Genomic DNA, 22,201 nt, shown 5'->3' on the forward strand with positions numbered 1-22,201 from the left:
ACTTTTTCACTGTAAATCAACTGGGGGGCTGTCTGTTACAAGAACTTCAGACCACTTTTGTTCCTGTGGTGCACCATACATTCATCAGCTTTAAAAATAGGGCCAGGAAACAATACGGAGTGATCGTTTAGAACTGCTGCAGAAGATCTCCAGGAGAGCATAAACAAGGTGTGCTGCTACTTGGAAATGGCTCCAAGAATCTCTCTTTAATCTGATGAGGAATTAAAATAAAGCTTCCCATCCCATCTTCCTCCAAGACAGGTGGTACCAATCTACCGCTCGTGTCTTCACAGGTGTCACAGAATGGCTAGAGATTTCAGCACTACTCCATGATTAGCTATTGAAATAATAAGATACCTCAGGTCGGCAGAGATCTGCATCTTTCATGTCTCCATCTCACCCACACTTGTGTAACATGACCCAGAAAATCCTGAATCCAGGCAGCAAGTGGCTGATTGCAGCATCAGTGCAGCTGCATGCTTGGTCTGCCTGCAGCATTACTCATCGTATGCAGCCTCATGGCAAGAGCACCTTCTTGTTCCCGAGGTTTGATTGCAGTGGGATCCTGACCTGTCATCAAACCCCTCTGCGTAAGTCACTGTTAGTGCTGTCCAAAGTCACAGCTGAAGGCTCCAGGGTCACTGCTGAAAAATTCACAATATTCACTAGCCGCCAGAGTCTGCTTTTCCTCATAATCCCAAGGGAATATAACGAGCAAATCCTTCATGCATCTAACGGAGAATATAGCATCCAGCCTTCAAGGATAAGCCTAAAACGCAGTTATTTCTGTTTGGGTTGCATGACCTCCTGCCACATCAGGCCTTGGAGAAGACAGCATCAGAAGTCACGCCCCTAAAAGAAGGAAGGCTCACCAAGGGTCTGTGATCGGAAACAAAACCATTCCCTTCTAGAACATTCATCTGAAATAGGCTTTTAACCAACAGTGACTGAAAGCTCTGCCCCCTCAGCCACCATTCAACAGCATAAAGCTACAGAAAAGCTCAGGACACCTCTTGCTCAGTCATCACTGGATGAGGATCTGATTTCTCATCTGCACAGACCTTCAGCACTGGCAGCCTGAACAGGACAGGTTTCCCCAACAGTGCTTGTCCTTCAAGGCCGGGCTGAGGAGCACCTTGCTGGCTCTGTTCTGGGCTTGTCTGCTGCAAGGGAAGGGAAGGAGAAGGGCTTGGGGTTGGTTCTTGCTGGTAGCGGGCTGGAGTTTTTCGTTCCTCTCTGAGGAGAGGTTCACTAAGAGAAGCTTTTGAAGGAATAAGATGGATGCATGGAAAGACACGAAGTCTCAGCAGTCAGCTAAGATCAGATGCTGTTTTCAGATGACTTAGGGACATCCATCCACAATACATGTGATTAGCTGGGCACAGCTGGGGCTGAGGCTACCAGCCAGCTCCAAGTGCAGCTTGTCCCCAAAAAATAGAGAACACTCTATCCGACAGCCCTATGGGTATTAATATTTACCACATATTTCATGACAGCAAAACAAAAAAGTGCCCAAGCAGGTAATAACCCCCAACACCTGGGTATCTTGAACAAGGATCCACAGCAACCAGACGGGGAGAACGCATGCAAGTTGAACACCTCCTCCTTTCAGATCCTAGCCACGGTTTGAAATTCCCGTTTCATTTTTATTTGCCAAGGTCCTCTCCTGCTTTATCATCTTAAGCACACGCATGCAGACAAACACAGAAATCACCATCTAAACTTAGACTGGAGAAGTCAGCTCTGCTGTAAATGTCACCAGGTTTAAGCCATGGCTGGGAGGAAAGCAAGTTTGTGTCACTGTCAGTCAAAAGTCATGCAGAGACATATTGCTGTATCAAACACCATTGTCAGCTGTCTCCTCCAAAGCAAATGCAGAGTCTATTCTCAGAGCCCGTGAGTCCTTGCAGTGGCCATTAATAACCAGGGGGGCTGTCAGCAGCCTGCAGCCCTCCCCAGACCACCACTCCACGTTACAGCCTCGCTCAGAAAGACTGAAAACTGTGAGGGGACTTGCATCGCTCCTGGAAAAGGAGAAAATTTTCTGTGTGAATCGATGCACCTGCCTCTGGGCTGCAGCACGCTACCCAGAGCGCACGAAGCTGGGCCTGAATTCAGCTTCCTGGCTTCATTCGCTCAGATGTGTACCACAATGAACTGACATTTGATTTTCACCTCCTCCCCACAAACCGCATCCTATTACAGAGTGGGAGAGAAGCAGGCCTGCACCTGCAGCCTTTAATCTCTCAAAAGGGCTCTCAGAGAATATCTGATACGTTCAGAAGCAGACAGATTCACAGTGACCTGGGAGCAAACTCCATCGCTTTTGGCTAAACGATTCCACGTTCATGTGTGCTTGCAGACAAAACCCGGCCCCCTCACTTTTGTTTGCATTGCAGACACACAAGGTGCAGGGAAGGGGAAGTCTTGTTATACATGAAGGAGCTCAGATTTCCAATACAGACCTTTTAAAGCAGAGCAGAAATAGCTCATGGAGAAGAAGCCGGGTAACTGAAAGGCAGACGTGATTTTGGCTTTCTGCAAAGGTGAGCAGTAGCTAACAGAGGGGAGGTAAATCCCTCACCCTTTTCTCTACGTGTGTGCATCACAAACTACAGCCTGAGCACCTGAGCGCTCCTTGCCCACCCCATTAACAATCTTTCTTGTTTAGCCAGCATTTGAAAGTCACCCACTGAAAAGCACCCGTATGTCTGTAGATGGCACAGTCATTCCTGCAATCCTTCTGTCATCGCGTAAGGCTGATACACGTATCAGGCAGAGTCGTGAACGTTGTTATGACACCCACAGGCTCGAGTGATGCCACCCAGCTCCTCTCTCCTGGCCTCTCTGGCTCTGATCTCTCTGTTCACCACCCTCACACACTTCTATTACACGCAAGTCCCGCCACGTGTTATAACCAGCACAGTGATAAGCGATCCCAGCTCCTGCAAAAGAAGCGAGCACGCACTTCTCACCCTTCCGACGCGGATGACTTAGCGTTTCATGTGCTTTCTGAAGAGGTTCAAGGAGTTTTTTGGAAATTTGGGGTAAACAAGCATCTGGGCTTCTTCATCTTCTGCAGCAGTCGTGCAAATTAACTCTCCTTTAAACCTCTTGAGCTGTTATGAAGCAGACCCATAAACTTATCACAGCCAGATGATAAACAAGAGGGGAGAAATTAAGAGTTACAAGGAGGCTACGTTGCCTTGCCAGAAATTATTAACTCCAGTCACATTCTCATTAACAAGCCAGGATCTCCACTTTTAAAATGCAACTCCCTTTCCCATGCTATCACACTATGTGATAAGATAAAGCCTCCTGGTATTTATTTACACAGGTTACTGTTTCTCATTAAATAAAAAATGGGGAATAATTTTGCTTCAATACAGGGAACGTTCCAGAACATTTTCAAGACAACAAGAAATAGATATTTGCAGGGTGGCTCTCATGCTATTTTTTTTTTTAAGTGTGCCAGTTGCCTTATTTACAGGAAGCTTGAAATGGAAATGAAGGTGTTCTAAGGCTGGAACCCAGGCTGTGCCTACAAGAGGAACAAACCGCTGCGCACACCACACTTGTAGCACAATCAGAGGTAATTAACAGAAAGGGGAACGTCTGTGCTGCAGCATACACTCCTTTAGCACAGATTTCATTTATTATGGGTATTCACCTACTTACTAATACTATAAAACATTAAGTCTTCATGCTGGAATAATCATGAGCTCAGTCAATCATTGCAACTGGTAAGTACGTGAGTGAAAACAGCCCAAGGGTCAGAAAGGAATTGGCCTTCCAGAAGAAAATCTGGTGCACCTTGTAGCTTCAGCAGTGATCCTCCGTTCCACCCTCGCACCTGAAGCTCAGGGCACAGGGCTTTGCCCAACCACCTCGGGGTTCATCACAGAGCTAAGGAGAAAGCACTGCTTTCGCTCTCACCAAAAACTTCAGCAACAAAGTCCTTTTCATGGTTTCTTTACAAGAATTTTCAGCTTGATGAAAAAAGAAAAAAGAAAGAAAAAAACAACACAATAAAACAACCTTCCAAAGCTTTGTTTTGATTGAAGAGTTGAGTGACAAAAGAAATGTTTGCTGTAGGAAGACCCAATTTTGTCAAAAGTTTTCAGCCATGCTGTCATAATAACAAAGTTGCTTTCATACCAACCCAATTAACACCACATTAAAGACCACCTGACTTGTTCTGAGTCATTTGGTGCTAGCATTGTTACACAGGCTAGCAAGAAAGTCAAAAATGTCTGTCCAGAGCCTAGAGGCCTCGCTGACCTCTAGGTTAAGGCATGTCTGTGTCCATGGCCATGCAGCCCCCACGGGAAGAAGGCCCCAGCTGCAGCCAGTTGCTTTCAGCCCCTCTTGCCCCAGAGTTTGCTTGCAAGGGTAACCAGCATGCAGCCAAGCACAAGCCCAGGTAAAACTCAGGCCCACTGCTGGACCACAGCAGGACACATTAAGTCTGAGGTTACACAGGCTGCAAACCCTCTTTACTCTGTGTTCAGGAAGAACAGGGTGTTCTCACACCTACAGACCTTCGTGATCTACTTGGTGCTACGAAGCTGCCCCACGACAGATGAACCAACTTGTCCCTGTACCCAACGACTGCTGTACGAGCTCGCTGCCTGCCCAGGACCCAGGTGCCAGGAGCTGCCCCCATGAAACATCACTTCAAACTCTCAAGCACAGAACCAGCACTTGAACCAGCGAATCCCACCCCGTGGCTAAGAACATTCACAGCCATTTAATTTTCTTTTCACATTCCACGTGTTCAAAGTGACACGCAAGAGGCTCCTTGCACTACGCTGGATGACGACCAAGAAGGACGCAGGTAAGAATGCAGCCTACTTTAGAAGTCAGACCACGGGACCTGCTGATAACCATCTCTGGTCCTGGCCTCAGCCTGCAGCGATACGGACACCCATGTCTCCGCCACTCACAGAGCTGTGTTAGCTCTACTGGGAAGCTGGACAGACTCCTTTTTTCTTTTTTTTCTTTTTTTTTTTTTTTTCCAAGTGCTGCCACAAGGCACGATGGTGCTGTAGGAAAACAAGGGCCTGGCTATGTACATTGGAACAGCAGCAAATTTGGCGGGCCAGACTCTTCACCTCGTACTTGATTTGATGTTACAAACACAACCACTAACTGGCCAGGCTACGCCTTGAGAAGCTGAGCTATATTCTGCACTGCCAAAGAAAAGCCAGTTCACCACCACAGTGACAAAAGCACCAGGCTGTGATCTTGAGGTAGATTCAGTAGTGGAGCTTTTAAAATGCCTGTACGCCATTCAACTAGCTCCACTGTCGCTCTGGGAGGCACACACCATCACTGCCACATCACCGTCACTGTGTGAAATCCAAATAGCAAGAAAGGAACACTCAAGCTTTTGTGCCGCTATTGTAAAGGATGCATTTAAATACCTTTTTAAAAGCTAACAGCACAGGTAATCTATTCTGAAACCTGCGTAATTTAAACATCAGCTGTCTGCAGACAGCCAAGTACAACTTTGGGTAACAATTGTTGTCCCAAACAGCTTTTGGAAAAGCTTCTGTCTCTGGAATGGGGAAAAACACATTTGAAAATTCACAAGAAAGTCACCATTTTAAATGCATATTATTCCAGATGATTACGTGCAAGTCAGTTTGTCCTTTCTCATCCCACAAGTTAAATACAGCAGGATTTATTTTTTTTCCACTTGCCCAATTCCCTGCAGCAGATTTGGTCCATTGTTAGTGGTAGATCTCCTTTTTGCTTTGATATAACCAGTCTTACCCTGGTGGTTCCCCATTCAGTGCCTGTTCTTGCTGCTGCTGCAGTCAGGATAAAGGCAGAACCAGCAAAAGAAGGTAACTGAGATTTCAGTGACAGGAGTGATTTAAGGTTTTGTTCAGCTACTCAAAAAACTAAGCTCACAGAGAACAAACCCCACAGAGCCGAGTCCAGATCTGTGCTGAAGGGGAGCAGGGAGGGCAGTGACAAACAGATCAAGTGGGGCACAAACAGCGACAGACGCTCTGGCTTTCCAGGAAGCAGACGAAGTTGCTACAGCTGACACAGGAATCATAGAATCACAGATCCATTAGGGTTAGAAAAGACCTCCTAGATCATCTGGTCCAACTATCCCCCTACTACCAACGTCACCACTAAACCATGTCCCTAAGCACCACATCCAGCCTCTTCTTGAACACCCCCAGGGATGGTGACTCCACCAGCTCCCTGGGCAACCTGTCCCAATGCCTGACTGCTCTTTCTGAGAAGAAATATCTCCTCATTTCCAACCTGAACCTCCCCTGGTGAACGTCCTTCTTGGCAGCAACAAGGAGAGGAATGAGGGGAGCAGCCAGTGCACAGAAATCTCACCGCTCTGGTACCCACATCACTGCAGGGACTTCAGCTTTACCCATGTTTGAATGGGACAGTGACAAACCCTCACCACCATACTGTGCTTCTAGAGGCTCTGTGCTGCCTGGTTCAGGGTCACCAGATTTTAAGCAAGGCAGTAAGGTAGCAAGGTAGTGCAGGTAGTAAGCCAAGTATGTCCAGGAGTACAGAGGACATGCGAAAGGCACGTTGTCAGCATTCACCTAACACCTTCAGAGTGGAAAGAGCCCCAGAAGGGTTTCAGATCATCACTACCGTTTCAGATCATCACTACCAATGGATCTGCTGCATCAGGTGGTGAGCACCACAGAACTGGGCCAAGAGGATCCAGATGCAGGAGGCAGCGCTAGGAGCCAAGTTTGAGTCTGAGCTCACTCTGCAACAACCATACTAGGTTTTGGGGTAGGGGTTCAACCATTCTCAGTTTGCAATCCCTAAAAACCTTTCCCCATGAGGGCACAAACCCTCCACAAGCTTCCTATACAGCTATCTGTTGGGCAAAGAAAAGCCCAACTCGAGCAACATTTCACAAATCCCTTAAAAAAAAAAAATCAACCATCCAACAGCAGGAACTGCGAACTTCAGCCTCTCCATCCCTTGGTGTCTCTGCTACAATGCCAGCAAGTTAGCAGGGGGGATGAACTCAGCTGATGCATAGGGATAATCCCCTCAGACACAAAACGTGTTAGCTTGCATTCTTCACACGCCCAGGAAAGCAGGATTCCCCTTCTGTTGGGTGCCAGTGGGAAGTAAGAGGAGGGAGGAAAACACATAGTGAGCTAACGCTGAAGTTACGAGACACATTAAAAGAAAGAGGAGCCCAGGAAAGTGCACTCCCACTCTCCAGCACTCCTCTACCATAAGGGAGTTTTTCCAAAGCACGCAGAGTTCTTTAACATTCACCTGGCATCAACACGGAGCAAGAAATACAGGGCTGGTCTGGGAGAAACAATCTTTCTCCATCCGTGCTGCAGAAGGCACCAAGTGCTACGAGAGCTGGCCGGACAAGGCCGGAGGAATCACCCCATACTGCCCACAGAAGGGAGGCCTGTCACTGCCACCACTAACTCCCACCCAGAGGGTAAAGGGAGCCTTCCAGAGCATACTCGCTTAGTATCTTAAAGGGCAGAAAGCACAGGGAGCTAACCAGGCGGTAAGGCCAGAAGATCACGGGTTGAAATTACAGATCTGGTAATTAATGTAGGAGAATATTGCAGGACTTTCAGTATGCAGCCTGCGGACTCCAAGGCCCACAGAGAAGAACCATGGAGAGCAAGCCGTATGTCTGACATTTAATGAGGAGAGCAAACCTCTGGAAAAGAAAATTAAGGGCCCCACAATTCCACAAAGAGTTTGAAACCCTGCTGTAGTCCATCTCTCAGGGGCAGGTATGAGACATTTTCATGAAGCACATTCCTCTTTATTTTAAAAGGCAGGGAGGGAGGGAACACAAAGAACTGCAGGGATAGGAAGCTTTATTTCCAAAAACCTTACAGAGGTCTGGTTTCTTACAATTCCTGGGAAAAAGTCAGGGGGGAAACGAGCAACCTCCCTTCCCTGCTCCCCCAGCACAGAGCTACTTGAGGCATCTGAACAGGGCCCAGGCTGGTTATGTGCTCCATAACTCCCCGCAGCCAGCCTCTGACCTCCAGGCGCTGTGGCCATGAGTGGGCGAAGACGTTCCTCCTTCAGCATGCAGGGCGTCACCAGCAGGATGCGTGCTGGCCCACGCAGATGTCTTCCCAGCACAGTCACATCAGCCTCCTGGGCAGCTCCTATATTCTAATTTTGGCTTGGCATGACTCTAATAAAAATGAATCATGACAGCAACCAGCGAGAGCTCCATGGCTGCTGCTATCCACACTGCTACATCAGAAAAATTAATGCCACACGTACACACTGCTCCGTGCCTTCATTCCCGCGAGGCAAGTGCTATCACCTAAATATTTCTACTGTCACCTGTGAGAAAGAGGTGCAGGCACTGAGGCTACCATCAACAGCAGCTGCCTGGTTCCCCTGCCACACTGGATGATGCTGCAGGTATCTAGGTGGCATGCAAGACAGTCTTTCACAGATTAAACAGAAGTTTTTGATATCGTTACCAAGAGATGTGCTCTGCCACCTCCCTTCCCCAGGGAGCCAGCTACGGACACAGCATAAAACCTCCCTGATAGACCTGCCCCAGGTCTCACTTCCCCCTCCTCAAACAGCCCCATGACTGCAACCAAGCAAGGAGAGGAACCAGAGAGCTCCCACCAAGGAGAACAGAAAACCAAACCGGGAGGAGAGTTTTTTCTACCAGTTGGGTGTTCCTCAGCTTGTGCCCCTGCTCAGCCTCTTCCCCTCAGCAACCATTGCACGCAGGTATTAATGCTGCTTGGCAGTATTATTAGTGCTACACACCCTGCGAAAGTATTAAATGCTAGGAATGCTTAAACAAAGACAAGTTTTAGGAAAAAAAAAAAAAGATTTAGCTATATGAAGCATCTTTGAGAGCAATGATAGAAGAGAATGGAGAACAAAGGTTGCCCAGAGAAGCTGTGGATGCCCCATCCCTGGAAGTGTTCAAGGCCAGGTTGGCTGGGGCTTTGAGCAACCTGATCTGGTGGAAGGTGTCCGTGCCCATGGCAGGGGGGTTGGAATTGGATGATCTTTAAGGTCCCTTCTAACCCAAACCATTCTGTGAAAGTCCCTTAGACCCTACCCACTCACTGCTTGTTATCTGCACCTAACAGTTTGTTATCTGCACCTGCCGATAGAGGGTCACATTCGCACAATATTTAGATTCCTCTTGTGCAAACCTTTCTTCTCTTCCCTCTCCCAGAACAGGGTGATCAGAAACACCCCTGGCTGGGGCAGCAACCCCAAGCTGAGGGACACGCACCCCGAGAGGCAGCGCTATCACCGCATGATACCCCGGGGAAGAGGCAAGTGCTGAGACACACGTCCACGCGCAGGGCTGCAGCTCCAACAAAAGGAGCCTTTGTCCACGGGTGGCTTTCAGCACAGCCATGCCAGAGTCAGCAGGGACCCATTCCAGCAGTGCTTGGAAACAGGATGGGGGGAGAAAGGAATGGGCTGCTCCCAACCTCTGGGCATCGCTGCCTCGCACAGACGGGCTGCACAGAGTCTTCAGACTCTGAAGAAGGGTACCATGTATCCTATAATATAGGATATGAGCCTTCAGGCACTGGCTCAAAGATGTAGAAGTCATCTTCTGTAGTGGGCTTGTACACGAAGTGTTCAAAACTACTGCCACCTAATTGCTCCCTGGGGAGAGGGGCTGGTGGTTGCAGCCTCCTGTAAGAAACAACAGGACTCTCCTTAGAAGCACATCCTCCAGCAGAGATTGATAGAGCATCTCCTCCACCCTGACTTCCAGAATGGAGCCGTGCTGCTCAGGGATGAAAGGAAGCTTTGCCTGGAGGAGACTTTGCAGAGGCCACAGTTTCATGAATACTTCAAGTTTTCCCCAGTGTGGCCACTGAAACAGTCACATTTCCGACTCCCTTTCCTGCCTCTGCATCACTGTTGCTCCTTGTGCTAACCCAAGCACTTGAGTGGCCACATGCTGAACAGGATTGAGAAACAAACCTCAATTAAAAATAGCAATACCAATCTGGGTTTGAAGAAACCGATGGTTTCTGATTTCCCAATCTGGCTCACAAGCGGTGGAAGTGATTTTCCCAACAGCAGTGCCTGCCTATGCAAAGCGTTGGGCCATTGCTTTCACTAAGTCACACTGACTGAGGATGGATCTTCGGCTAAAGGGCTGGATTCAGTGTCCGGGCAGTTTGAACAGAACGTGTCCTGTCTCTGTGGGTGAAGTCCCTGGAAAACACCAAGATTTAGACTTCCAAACTTGTATTTCAACAGAGCTAAAAATTCATTCCCGTTTCTAAAGAGGAAGAAATGCAGCCAAATCTTTTTATATTCAAAGACAAGCTGATGAATTTTGGTCTCGGTATTTAAATTTAAGAAAAAGAAAGAAACACAACCAAAAAACACTCCGTTATGCAAGGAAGATGAAAATAAATCAGCCGGCCACATTTTCAGGCAAACTCACTCAACCTGAAAGTGTTTCAGGAACTAGCTTATTTACTGAAAACTTTGGCTTCACTCGCCAAGAGTTTTTGGCGAACCTCAGTTTCTGCACACTTTCTATAATGCCTCAAAGGTTTCGCTGAGACTCAACTGAGTTAGAAAAAGTGGGAATCTCCTGTTCTAAGCCACATACAGTATAATCCAAAATTATGCAGATAAATATGTAATGGCAAAATTCCAAAGTACTTTTTTTGTGCCTAGCTTCCATCTAGCTGCCCCACAGAAAAAATAAATGCCAATCCATGACAGACACAACTGTTGGATCATCTACCAGAAGGCAGATGCTGCCAGGAAGAAGGTTCTTAAGGGAAGATGAAACTCAGAATCCAGAGACTTCACAGGCATGGTAAACTCAGTGTCGTATCCAGCATACACCTTTCTCTTAGTTATAGTAAGTATGAACAGATACAGGCATTACTGAGCATGAAGCCTGTTCCTTAACAATGTGGAACAGGAGGACAATGCAGTGAGAAACAAACCTATTAACATCCTCAGTCCTTTTTGGTGGCTCAACCCCCCCAATACACAGAAGTGTTTGTCACTGAAAGTAGGTAATGTTTATTGGTGGTGATAAGGGCTCATCATCACAGAATGGCTGAGGTCAGGAGGGACCTCTGGAGGCCACCTAGTCCAAACCCCCTGCTCAAGCACGGCCACCCAGAGCAGATTGCTCAGGGATGTGTCCAAGCAGTTTTGAGTATCTCCAATAATGGAGACTCCACAATCCCTCAACTTGGTGTCCACCAAGACTCTCAGGTCCTTTTGTGCAAAGCTGCTTTCCAGACAGTCGGTCCCCAGCACGCGCCAGCGTGTGGGGTTGTTTTCTTCCAGGTGCAGGACTCTGTACTCAGCCTTGTTGAACGGCACGAGGTTCCTTTCAGACCACTGAGGTCCCTCTGGACGGCAAAATAAACTTCCAGCATATCAGCCACTCCTCCCAGTGGTGCATCAGAGCAACCTTGCAGAAGATACATTAACAAAGACACTAAACAGAATTGTACCTAGTATGGACCGCTGTGGTATGTCACTAGACTCCATGTATCATTTATGGATAATCACTGGTTTCCAATGACATAAATGCAGGAAAAATACCTCCAACAAGTCCATCACCACATAATGGCTTGTGGACACACAGAGGGGCAGAGGAGCCACCTCTTTACATGGCATTGCACTGCTGGTCTCTAACATGCTCACCACTCACTCCTGCTGCATTTTCTTCCCACAGACCACTTAATGCCACTACGGTCCTGGTGTTCACCCGGGCCTTACACAGATACCAGCTCTGCAGAGAGCTGGTCTGGCCAAGGAGCATTTTGACATTTGCTCTGTGTTGGCTTTGTCAGAGGACTGTGAAATGGAAGCAACCAAATGAGCAGGAACAAGACAAAGAGGCAAAACCCAAATTAATTCCCAGAAGTGCCTGGTCTCATCGTTTAAAGGGTCATAACAGCTGAGACACACAAGTGTCCAAGGTCCCTAGTTCTATACAACCGCTCCAGTGCACAGAGACTATACTGCCCTAATCTCTCATTAAAGTTCTGAATGAGAGAAGAGCCAATGCGGCTCAACGTGTGATGTCCTCACTCACAACCACAGCCCTATTACTAAATGCAGGCGGGATCACAGAGGCAGTGTCATTGGATTCTGGCCTGGTTGCAGAGCTGCCGCAGGCAAAGGTTAAAAATTATGTGAAGAAAGAAAAAAATACAGCAAGAAGGACCTAAAATAACCACTAAATAAAACATTACTATGGAACAACAAGGATGCTGAGAAATAAGCACTAGCTTGGAAGAGGTCAGGTTGTCTGTGTTTTGGCTGGTCTGGAATGAGGGGAAAGAAAATCCAAAGAGTGAGTTGTTGGAGGTGACAGCAGGAAAATAAGATCAAAGCAGGGGACTTTTTCCTACAACGGAAGGGAGCTGGGAGCACAGCAGCACGAACGTGTTCCTTGGGGCTCCCCGGATCTCCCCAGGGGAAGCCCTCCTCATTGCAGGCTGCCCGACGTGGGCATCCAGGCCCGTAAGCACTTGGCTTCCTACCAAGTCCTGGGGATTACGGAGTGGAAGAAGCGACTGAGAGGAGGAACTTGAATGATGTGCGGACGATGTTCTCAAGAAGCACTCAGGTGCTTTGCTAAGCAGATGAAGGGAGAGAAATATGTGCAGGATGAACACTGAGCACCAACACCCCGTGAAGGACAAGTGTCCAGGGGCAGCTGTTTTTCCCCCCCATCGGCGCCCACCCACTGGTACATGCGAAGTAAAAGATGCCTTCCTCCCAAACAAGCACAGAACTTTCCTCCGCATCGGAGGAAACAATGCGCCACACACAGCATTGGTACTGCCCAACGCGCTGCCAGCACAAAACAAAACACTTGCTTTCTCATCCCAGGCTCCAGAGCAGGGGCATAAACAAGCCAAAGACGCTTGCTGAAGGCAGGCAGCCCGTGTCTGCGACCTTCAGCACCACACATAACACAGGCATAGCCAATTTCTGCTGCAGAGAGCAGGACAGTCTGATCTGTATTGTAGCAGGGCTGCAGAGAGCTTGATGAGTCTGATCTGCATTGTAGCAGGGCTGCCAGGAGAGCAGGCAGCGTGCAGTGGCTCTGTGCACTGGGCAGCGTGCACATAGTCAAAGATTTTTCCACTCCAGCACAGAATCACTTCCTTTTTACTGTTTGTAGATGTCAGAATGAGATCTCTTGAGAACAAATGACCCGCCTGTGGCTGTACAGCAGCGTACAGCAGGAGTAAGAAACAAACTTAAATTGTATGTAGGTCAACACATCAAACATTACTGAAGGGACGGAGAAACTGTCACAGCTCCCCTTAAAACCAGGAAAAGCTGCACTGAAAATGTGCCTCTGTCACAGACGCTGTTTGGGTTCATGCAGACCATGTTGCCTTTCTGTATCAGTACCTTTCCTTTCTATCACAACAGGGCTAGCATTTTCACCAAGCCCCTGAGGAGGCACGATAAAAATCGAGTGCACGATTCCAGAGCTCCTAAACGCTGTTCCTTACCACTGCCAAGACCACTGCGTTATCAGAACACGCTTGCAAGATAAGATTTCTGACACAGGCGAGCCCAGCTATTGCTGGAGGAAACAAAGACGTTGATTGTGTTCCTGGCTCCCTTTCAGCCTCCCAGGCTCCAAAAGCTGGGTGATGGCAGGATGAAAAATACAGCTTACTTTTCTAACCTCGAGTCAGCTTTGCATAGTGTGAATCTCAGCCACACAGCATCCTTTCCTTCCAGAAAGCAAGGACATGAAATGTGCAGCGAAAGCCAGTCTGCAGGGTTCACAGACATCCCAGGTGGTAATTCTCAAAGTGAGACTTACTCCTTGAGAGAGACAGGATTGAGGCATATGGGATGCATAGCTATTAGTCCCAAGGTATGCTAACGCAGGTAAATACACAGCAACTTCCCCAAGCCTCTCATTTTGTTGCTGTTCGTGTATTGCTGGCCACAACTAGTTCCAAAGCCCCAAGAAATGAGCCGCATTAGTCCGGTGCACTTCACTGCCAAACCAAAGGGCAGGGGAACTGGCCGATCTCATGGCAGCTCCTCCTCTTCCTCCTGCAAGACCCTTCCAGAGCAGCTACAGCTGAATTCAAACGATATCCTGACTCACACCTTTTCAAAAAAAAAAGAAAAGAAAGCCCTAAATAAACACAAGCCATCCCTGACTGACAGCTAGAAGAAACACCAGGGAGAATGACAGCAACAAACAGAAAGCAGATCAAAGGATTTGGCTAAAGCAGCAGCAGAGCCAGGCTGTGAAAGCACCAGAAAGCATTATACATTAATTTCCATCTCTCAGCCTGTTGCCATGAAAACAGATGCTGTTTTCATACATCTTCCTCAAGTTTCCAGCCACTTGGTAACGTCCCTGCTTAGCCTGGCCACAGCTTCAGGATAACACATTAAAAACCTATTAAGGTTGGTGCACGCTCAGAGTTAGCAGAAAGCCTACCATTACCAGTGGGGATAATATCCTATGATTAAAAATCATCTTCAGAAGGTTACTACAGTCAGAAAATTAAAGAAGGTTGTTAAAGAAGAAATTAAAGGGGGGAAGAAATGAAGGAAGAATGTGTCTCATCACACACACCCTCTTCAATTTTTTAATCTTTTCATCCACTGACCTCTTACAGGTGAGAGCTCAAGGAGGGCACAAAAGCCCACAGCTCTTTCAGAGCCCAGGTTTGCCCTTCCTGCATCTCCCCCAGCTGCTTCACCACAGAAAAGACAATCTCAAAAGTGGGAAGAAAAAAGGCTTAGATACCCGCTCCCAGTCCAGCTCTGCTAAGCAACCCTACAATAACAAACCCGAGGAATTGAAAAAAAACCATTTCCTGAACCGGTTTATACTCACCCCAAATTTTTTTTTTTTTTTTTTTTTTTTTTTTTTTTTTCAGGATGAGGGACATTAGTCAAGTCTTTAAGTTTAGAGGGTGCAAGGGAGCTGAGGTTTACATTAAGAAGACATCAGAGTGCCCCAGACCCAGCAGTAGCTCAAAGGAGAATGGAGAAGGAAGCTGGGGAGGCAGCAGATACTGAGCATGACAAATGCACCTCCAAAAACAAGCATTTGTTTCTTCTGATAAGGAGGAAAAAATGCTTTCCTTTCTGTTCTCCACATGATAAAACAAGGAATTAATAATTCCTTGACAAGGAATTCCTTGATCCTCAGCATGGTAGAAGTGAAAAGAATGACTAGGCTTCTCTCTGGGCCCTTCAACCCTTGTCCCTATTCATTCTGTCCCAAAATATCCCTCTTTGCTTTTGATACCCTTCTGCATCCACGCCATGCCTGGCTTCGGAGCCGTGCCGTCCCCGGGGCCTGAGGAACATGCTGCAGGGTGCCTGTCCCAGCCGGGCCATCAGCTGTCCCTTCTCCTCGGGCTGCCCATCAGGGCGGCTGGCAGGCAGGTCCCGCAGGCTCTCGAGCAGCATTTTGTATCCAAGGCCTGCCACTTCTCCAGCCCCCTCAGCAGCCCCGTCCTGCTTTTCATTCACAGCCCCATTCACTATGGTGAACTTCCACTCCCCCGAGAAAGCAGCTCGTGGTACCGCTCCTGTGCGGGGCCAGGGGCACAGGTAGTTGTGTCCCAGGGCTGGGAGGGCAGACGCAGCGAGCATTGTACGCACAGCCCCTGCCTGCCTCAAGGGTGGTGTTAAGAGCTCATGCAAGGGCAGGGCTTGGTCCCTGTGAACACATGCTCCCAAAAGACTACAGTGGTACATCCAGCACCACTACGGTTCACTTAGGAGAACGCGATGATGCGGCTTCGCATGTGGACCTTGCTGCCCGCCTCCCCCAGCCCCACAAAGCAGGAGGGTCCGACCAGCCCAGCTCCCTCGCCTCGCTTCTGCGCACGTGGCCAGCGTTGCTCTGCGTAACAAGTCTGCCGACTCAACTTCGCCTCAGAAGCACCTCTCCCTTCCTCCTGCTACCCATCAGCTGCCGTTAATCCTCCTCCCAGATAATCGGGGTAATGCTCTTTAAACACGTAACTGTGGCAGGGCAGAGCCACTCTGGCTGCAGCCTGTGCTAGAGGGCACGGCGACCCTGCAGGTAACGGAATTGGGAATATTACGCCCCAGACCCTCCACACAGCCTGTTTATGGAGTCAGCTCTGCAGAACAGAGCTGGAGCACAGCAGAAAGGGCACTTTTGCTGGAAGAGTGTCCTGGCATACCCTGGGACACCTGGCTGGATAAGCACCTTACTGCGGTTCTGCACCGACACGTCCCCTCCCCTCCTCCGCCCACTCTGTGCATCTTCTCGCCTAATTTAAGAGTGATTTTGGATGGAACATTTATTTATCCCTGTGTGGAAAAATCATCCTGAGAAGACCTAGCAGCGTCATTTTTCCACTTTCCTGGCAAGCTGTTCACACATCACTGGCATCCATACGGCACTGTAGATGTCAAAGCTGGTACTTAGGACACTGGAAGAGAAGCCAGGACTTCTTCCCATCATAACAGCCTGCATTTCTGAAGGTTACCCACTCCCAGCAACGTTCACTTTTGAGCACAAACTGAAAAGGAAGGTTTGGGGAGAGGGGGCGGGCTCTGGCACCCATTGCAGGAGAAACCACCCTGGTGCAACACGAACCAACAGAAAAGATGCTGCTAGCACCCAAACACCGTAAAATCAAGGTGGCAAGGAATTGCTCTATCATTTTGCTTTCCCTTTTATCCCAGAAAGAGGATCGGTTAAATTTCACTAATCTGCACAGCCGTAGGCTCACTCCTCATTCTCCCTTACGTGCGTGCATTAAAGCCCCAGCCAGTTTACTACAGGCACGACAGCACTGGGTGAGGTTGTACCATGTGCAACCTGCCAGCCTGACCCCGAGGCTCGCTGGGAACTCAGCCTGGTAATCAAGGATAAAGACGCCACTTTTTCATTTGAGAGTAACAACGTATTTTTGCTGCCACTTATATTACAAGTGAAATAAAACCCATAAGGAAATGGGGGTGATGGGAGGGCCTCACCTGTTAAGGCAGGAGACTGACATTGAGGATGTGGTTTCTTAACTACAGCTAAAAAACCCTCAAGTGACTTAACAAAATGACCAAGATGTAGCAAGAACCCCTTTGGAACTGCTCTCACAACAACATATGGGACGGTAAGAGTGAAAGACTGGTGCAAAAGCACATCAAAAAAGTCATGGAAATTAGTATTAGCTGGTCAGTCTGAACTGAAATCTGAGTATAAATGAAGATTAACTTAGAAATCTGTATCTCAATACATATATTATATATTAAATACATATATTGTCTATTATAACACGTTGTTGCAAGAAAAAATTAAACCACCTTCTATATTTCTAATATTAGCCTTCAGAAGAACTGTCTCCCATGTGAAAACAGCCATACCAGAAGTTAAGGAAAATACACAGCACATCTCCGGTATGCAAGAGCTATTTTCCTCAAGGCAATTCTGCAGCTTGTTCACGAGAACACAAGTAAATCGCCAAATCTCAGGATGTTGTGCAAGCATTACCTCTCCCCGCTTCTGTGTGGGGCATATCAGTGGAGCAGAAGTTCTCTTCGGTACGTAACCACAGGCCCCAGCCAACCTCTTCCCCCAGAGGGCATTAAGAGGGACAGCTCTTGAGCATGCACATAGTACTGACCCAAATTCTTAAGTTCAAAGAATTTGCATGTGACGATTTTTAATCCCCTTGACCATTTTCAACATTTCAAATAGTTTCTCCTTTTACCCACAGTTTTTGCAGTTTAGCTTCTCGCATCTTTCAAACCTAAAGTGATGATGTGGCAGGACTGGCGCTGTGACGGCAGGGGAAGGCCATTTCTCGTCTTGCCGACACGATGGCGTGGCTGGGTCAGTGCAGGCACACCGTGCTGCTACCTACACTCACATAACTGCAGCTAATTGTCCATTCCTAAGCTGTTCGAACAACTCCAAACCCAGGTTCCTTTTAAACACTCCTGGTACATTAGCTGAGATGTAGATGTCAAATCAGAAACCAAAAAAGCAGACAACTATGGAGCTGGGTTGTAGCTGCATTGAAGCTGGGTAGCTAATAACGCCAAATGGCAGCACTTAATTCAGCTGGCATCAGTGTGACATTCCAGGCAACAGGACTTGAGCAACATCCACGTCTATTACTTGGGTAAGCATTTAACATCGCTTAATTAAACCCTATCTATAGCCGACAGTAACACTAGTAAGAGGAACAGATAACATAAATAGTGCTGTTTGCTCAAATCCCCCTTCTCATGTCCTCCGCCTCCTCCCCTGCAACACTCATTTTAAATGCTGATACATTTGCAAGAAGTATTTTTATTTTTATGCCAGCACTGATGCAAAATGAAGTAACCAAATCAGGACAAAACACAAAAGGCATTTGGGGCCATGCTGAGCTGAAGACTGAAATAAAGGAGCAGGTGTGTGCTGGAGGAGAGGGGGCAGAGGAGCTCTTATAAGGCAGAGCCATGGGCAAAGGGACTCCAGAAGCCACAGGCTAGACGCAGAACCCTTAAGAGGCTAGGAAAGCTCCTGTAAGGGTTGCTGACTGCCTTGCTGGACAGGGATGAGAATTTCTGAAATGCAGAACAGGTCTGGAACATGTAATACATGGCTGGGCAGAGGGAAAAGGCACAGACGTCTGGATCAGCAGCTGGATCTCCCTGAGTCAGAAGGAGACAGCAGCAAAGAATCAGATGCAGGAGAAAGGCTTAGGAACGCTGCCCTCCACGGCCACGCTGGGATACAGGATGTGGCTTGTCCAGCAAAGTGGGAACATGTAGAGCAACACAAATGGTCATCTCTTGCTGCTTCTTCCAAAGCAAGTCACATGTTATCCTCTAGTGAAAAAAATTTGGAGTCACAGACTACAAAGAGTCAGAAGGGAGCAGCTTTTGAACAGCTCTTCCTTTCCCCCTGAGAGGACTGCCTTCAGAGGAGTTGAAGGATGAGTAACAGTAGATTTGAGAACTTGGCCTGATGGACAAAGTTCTCCTGCAAACAGGTGTAAGACCACTGGCTTCCTTGCCAATATACCTGCTGAGAATTTGTCCGTACTGTCATCGGAAAGGAAAAGCCCCACGATGCCTTCCCACAGTGAGCCTCCTCAAAAAGTCAGACCTGAGCTGGAGATACGGGACGGGCTGCTTCCAAGACACCCCAGTTAAATCCACCCACCCCAGCTCTAAGGAGCTTTCACCCAGCAGAGCAGCCCAGCTCTTTTCACCTACTAATACCCACAGCCACATCGTAATGTCATCCAGCCCTGGTAATACTCACTTCCTTCCGCAATTATTTATGTTCGCTGAGGGTCAGGGAATGAAGAGCGAAAGCCTTCAGCTTGGCAAAAAGTTCTAAGTCCAGCAACTGACTTCAGTACCCATCTGCAGACAAGCCCTAGTCTATAAGCAGTCTGGTTGCAGTGCACTGATGCAGCATCCACGATCGACTCATCACATCACCCCCAACTTTCTCTGACCTTGCCCTTCCTTCCATGGTCAGCCTCCTAATTCTCCCCTCTCGGCCCCTTGCACATATAGCTGCTCTTCTTCTCCAAAGAAAGCCAGTCTCTCTTCCCAGTTTCTGTAGCTCATGTATTTTCATGAATTTTCCAATGTTCAACAATAGCCCTGCACCCTTGCCTACAAAACCGCCCTTACTGAACCTCTGTAAAAATTATCTAAAAAGCAACTTTCAGTGTGCTGGGATATGGAATTCTGCTGAAATAAAACAGAAGCATCTTAACTAATCGAGGCTGTCCAGTATTTACTTTGGAACAGATTCAGGATGGGGAACGTCCGTTTTCAGCAACGCCTAACGCGATCGCACTGCGGGTACTAACAAGCAGTCACGCCGGCTGCACGGCACAAGGACAAACGTTATCAGCAGTTTCTTGCAGTGGCTCACGTTCATTAATGCACTCTGCCTTTTGCAATGGCTACTCAGCTTAAGGAGGCAAAAGAAAAGAGTCCCCTTGAAACATGCTGTCCCCTGCCACAACAACTCGCTCTCCTTTCTGGTCCTGTGTCAGAATCAGTATTTGGACCGGATGGGCCATGTTCCACCACCCTAAGATGATGGGATGAAATAATCTCCCTTGGACGCCAGCCTACTGCATGACAATTCAAAAATCATGCACTAAGCATGCAAATGACAGAAAATTAATTCCCTGCATTTCTTTTTTAATATACTATTTTCTCCCCTCAGGGTTTTGCTCCTTTTATCCCTCATAATGGCTGAGGAAGGAGGGATAGAAATAAGTTCAGTCCTTCTACACTCAAGACTCCTGGAGCTCACACTGTCACAAGACTTACCACAATTTACAGGAATGTGTCACGTGCAAGGGTACTAGAGAGCTGCACCATCGGCATTTCTGTTAAGGAAGAAGATGCAGAGATCTACATCATCTTCATATCCCAGACATTATACTTCATAATATATGTGTGTTCTGCGTACGTGCACATCCACCAGTGGCACCATTCCCAATGAACCCGAGGGGATACAGCCACTTACTCATTCTGCAGATACCAACCAACTTTGAGCTGAGGAGGTTAAGTCACACGTTATTGTTTCTGGCTTTATCAAACGTGCGATCATGCCAAATGGCATGAAGACCAAAAAAAAGAACCACGCTTTTAGCTCTGTTTTCAAACACTCCACAGTCACTATTTGAAGTTCCCTTTCCCTTCCTGCTGGCAAGCAAGTATTGCACTTCTGTCTAATCCAGTTTCAAAGTAAAGCGCTAGGAAATGCCCAGCGAAACGTGTTTGTACTTCAGCTATTCCGGCCCCTCATCTCCCTCCTGAAAACGTAACTTAGAAGAGGGCTGGAAACTAGCATGGCTCTTAAGCAATTCTAACAAAAAGTTCTAAACCTCCTTAAAATGCATAAAACCAACGTGATCAACAAAGAACTGGCAAAAAATAAAATCACTTCCAACAGGTTTCCAGCTTTCTGAACCTGCACAACAAATCTTTGCAGAGAGGCCAGGCTTTGATATCTGCCTATCATCAAGAGATTAAATGCAGCCCATCGTTTTACCGCAGGATTAGATGCTGTTAAGCACTGCTTTCCTCCCTGTTGGTAAAGTTTGCACTCTCCATCCTGCCTGGCAACCTATATTAAGAAACTGCCACCCAGACTTCTCCTTTCTACTGAGGAAAGGGGCAAAGAAATGCAGCACTGTCTAGCTTTTGTGACTCTCTTAACTGCCTCTCAATTAATGTGTCCCTCTAGGAGTGCTTAATCAAAGGCTTTAACCTACCAGCCCCAGGGCTGCGCAGGCTTACTCCAGCACATCCTAAATAGTAAAAAAATAAATAAAAATAAAAATCAGTTACACACATGTACTTGTGTAGGCTTTTGCAAACATCCAACCTTTTCCTCAGTTCTTAAAGGTTGCCATGGCTTCTTCAACATGACTTGAGAGACCTGTCTAGGTCTGTGTAACACCCTAAGCCCTGGCTTCCAAGAGTCCCTCAAGACATAACCAATGCCCAAAACCCTCCTAAGTGCTCCCAGCAGTCAAGGAGGAACTTGGGAGGGAGACGGGTGGGGGAAGACAGAATTAAACTGTGAAAACTGTTCAGGTTGGGCTGCTCCTATTTGCATTTACCAAGACAGTTCCTTCAGAGCACAGAAGTGCAAATCAAAGATGTGCTTTCCGAGCAGCAGCTAAGAAACTACACAAAGAAGTTGGCATAATAAAACTGCAACCTCAATCAAAAAAGATCCATTAACGTTATTTTCTGCTAATTACCGTATTTCCTTTTTTTTTTCCCTAGGAAAGAGGGACTGGACCTGTCCTGCAGCACTTGCCAGCTTTGTGAAGATCAAGCAGCTCCAGAGGCAGCAAAGCTAGGAGATGTTCCAGAGGATACCTGAACTGTCTGAGAGCCATCAGTCACTCACATGCACCTGCTGAAAAACCACCTGCCAAGATTCATCTATCCCTTGCACCACTGCCAACAGTCCAAGCGTTTCTGCAGAGGTCCCTCGCTCCTGTCCTGGCAACATTAAGTACTCAACTAATAGCGTGTTTAAAATAGATTTTAACTAGCAGGACAATGTAAATGACTCTCTTCTCTCTTCCAGTCCCTTCCTCTGAGAAACAACCCCTTTCAGCAGGAGTATGAACACCAGAAGGGTATTGCTTGCACTCTCACATTCAGCACTGCAGGTGTTGAAGAAAAGCAAACA

The 22,201-nt window shown here is 47.5% G+C and overlaps 1 protein-coding gene and 1 long non-coding RNA gene across 19 annotated transcripts in view; both read right to left on the reverse strand.

Annotated features, from left to right (window-relative positions):
- BIN1 (bridging integrator 1) overlaps nt 1-22,201 on the reverse strand; it is a 93,444-nt gene that overhangs the window by 65,601 nt on the left and 5,642 nt on the right. The window lies entirely within an intron of this gene.
- On the reverse strand, nt 3,031-6,118 carry LOC118169629. The gene is made up of 2 exons (XR_004752204.1): nt 4,888-6,118; nt 3,031-4,299 (listed from the first exon to the last, which is right to left on the reverse strand). It is a non-coding gene; the product is annotated as an uncharacterized LOC118169629 (long non-coding RNA).

Source organism: Oxyura jamaicensis, chromosome 7 (assembly GCF_011077185.1).
Source record: "Oxyura jamaicensis isolate SHBP4307 breed ruddy duck chromosome 7, BPBGC_Ojam_1.0, whole genome shotgun sequence".
NCBI classification, from domain to species: Eukaryota; Metazoa; Chordata; class Aves; order Anseriformes; family Anatidae; genus Oxyura; species Oxyura jamaicensis.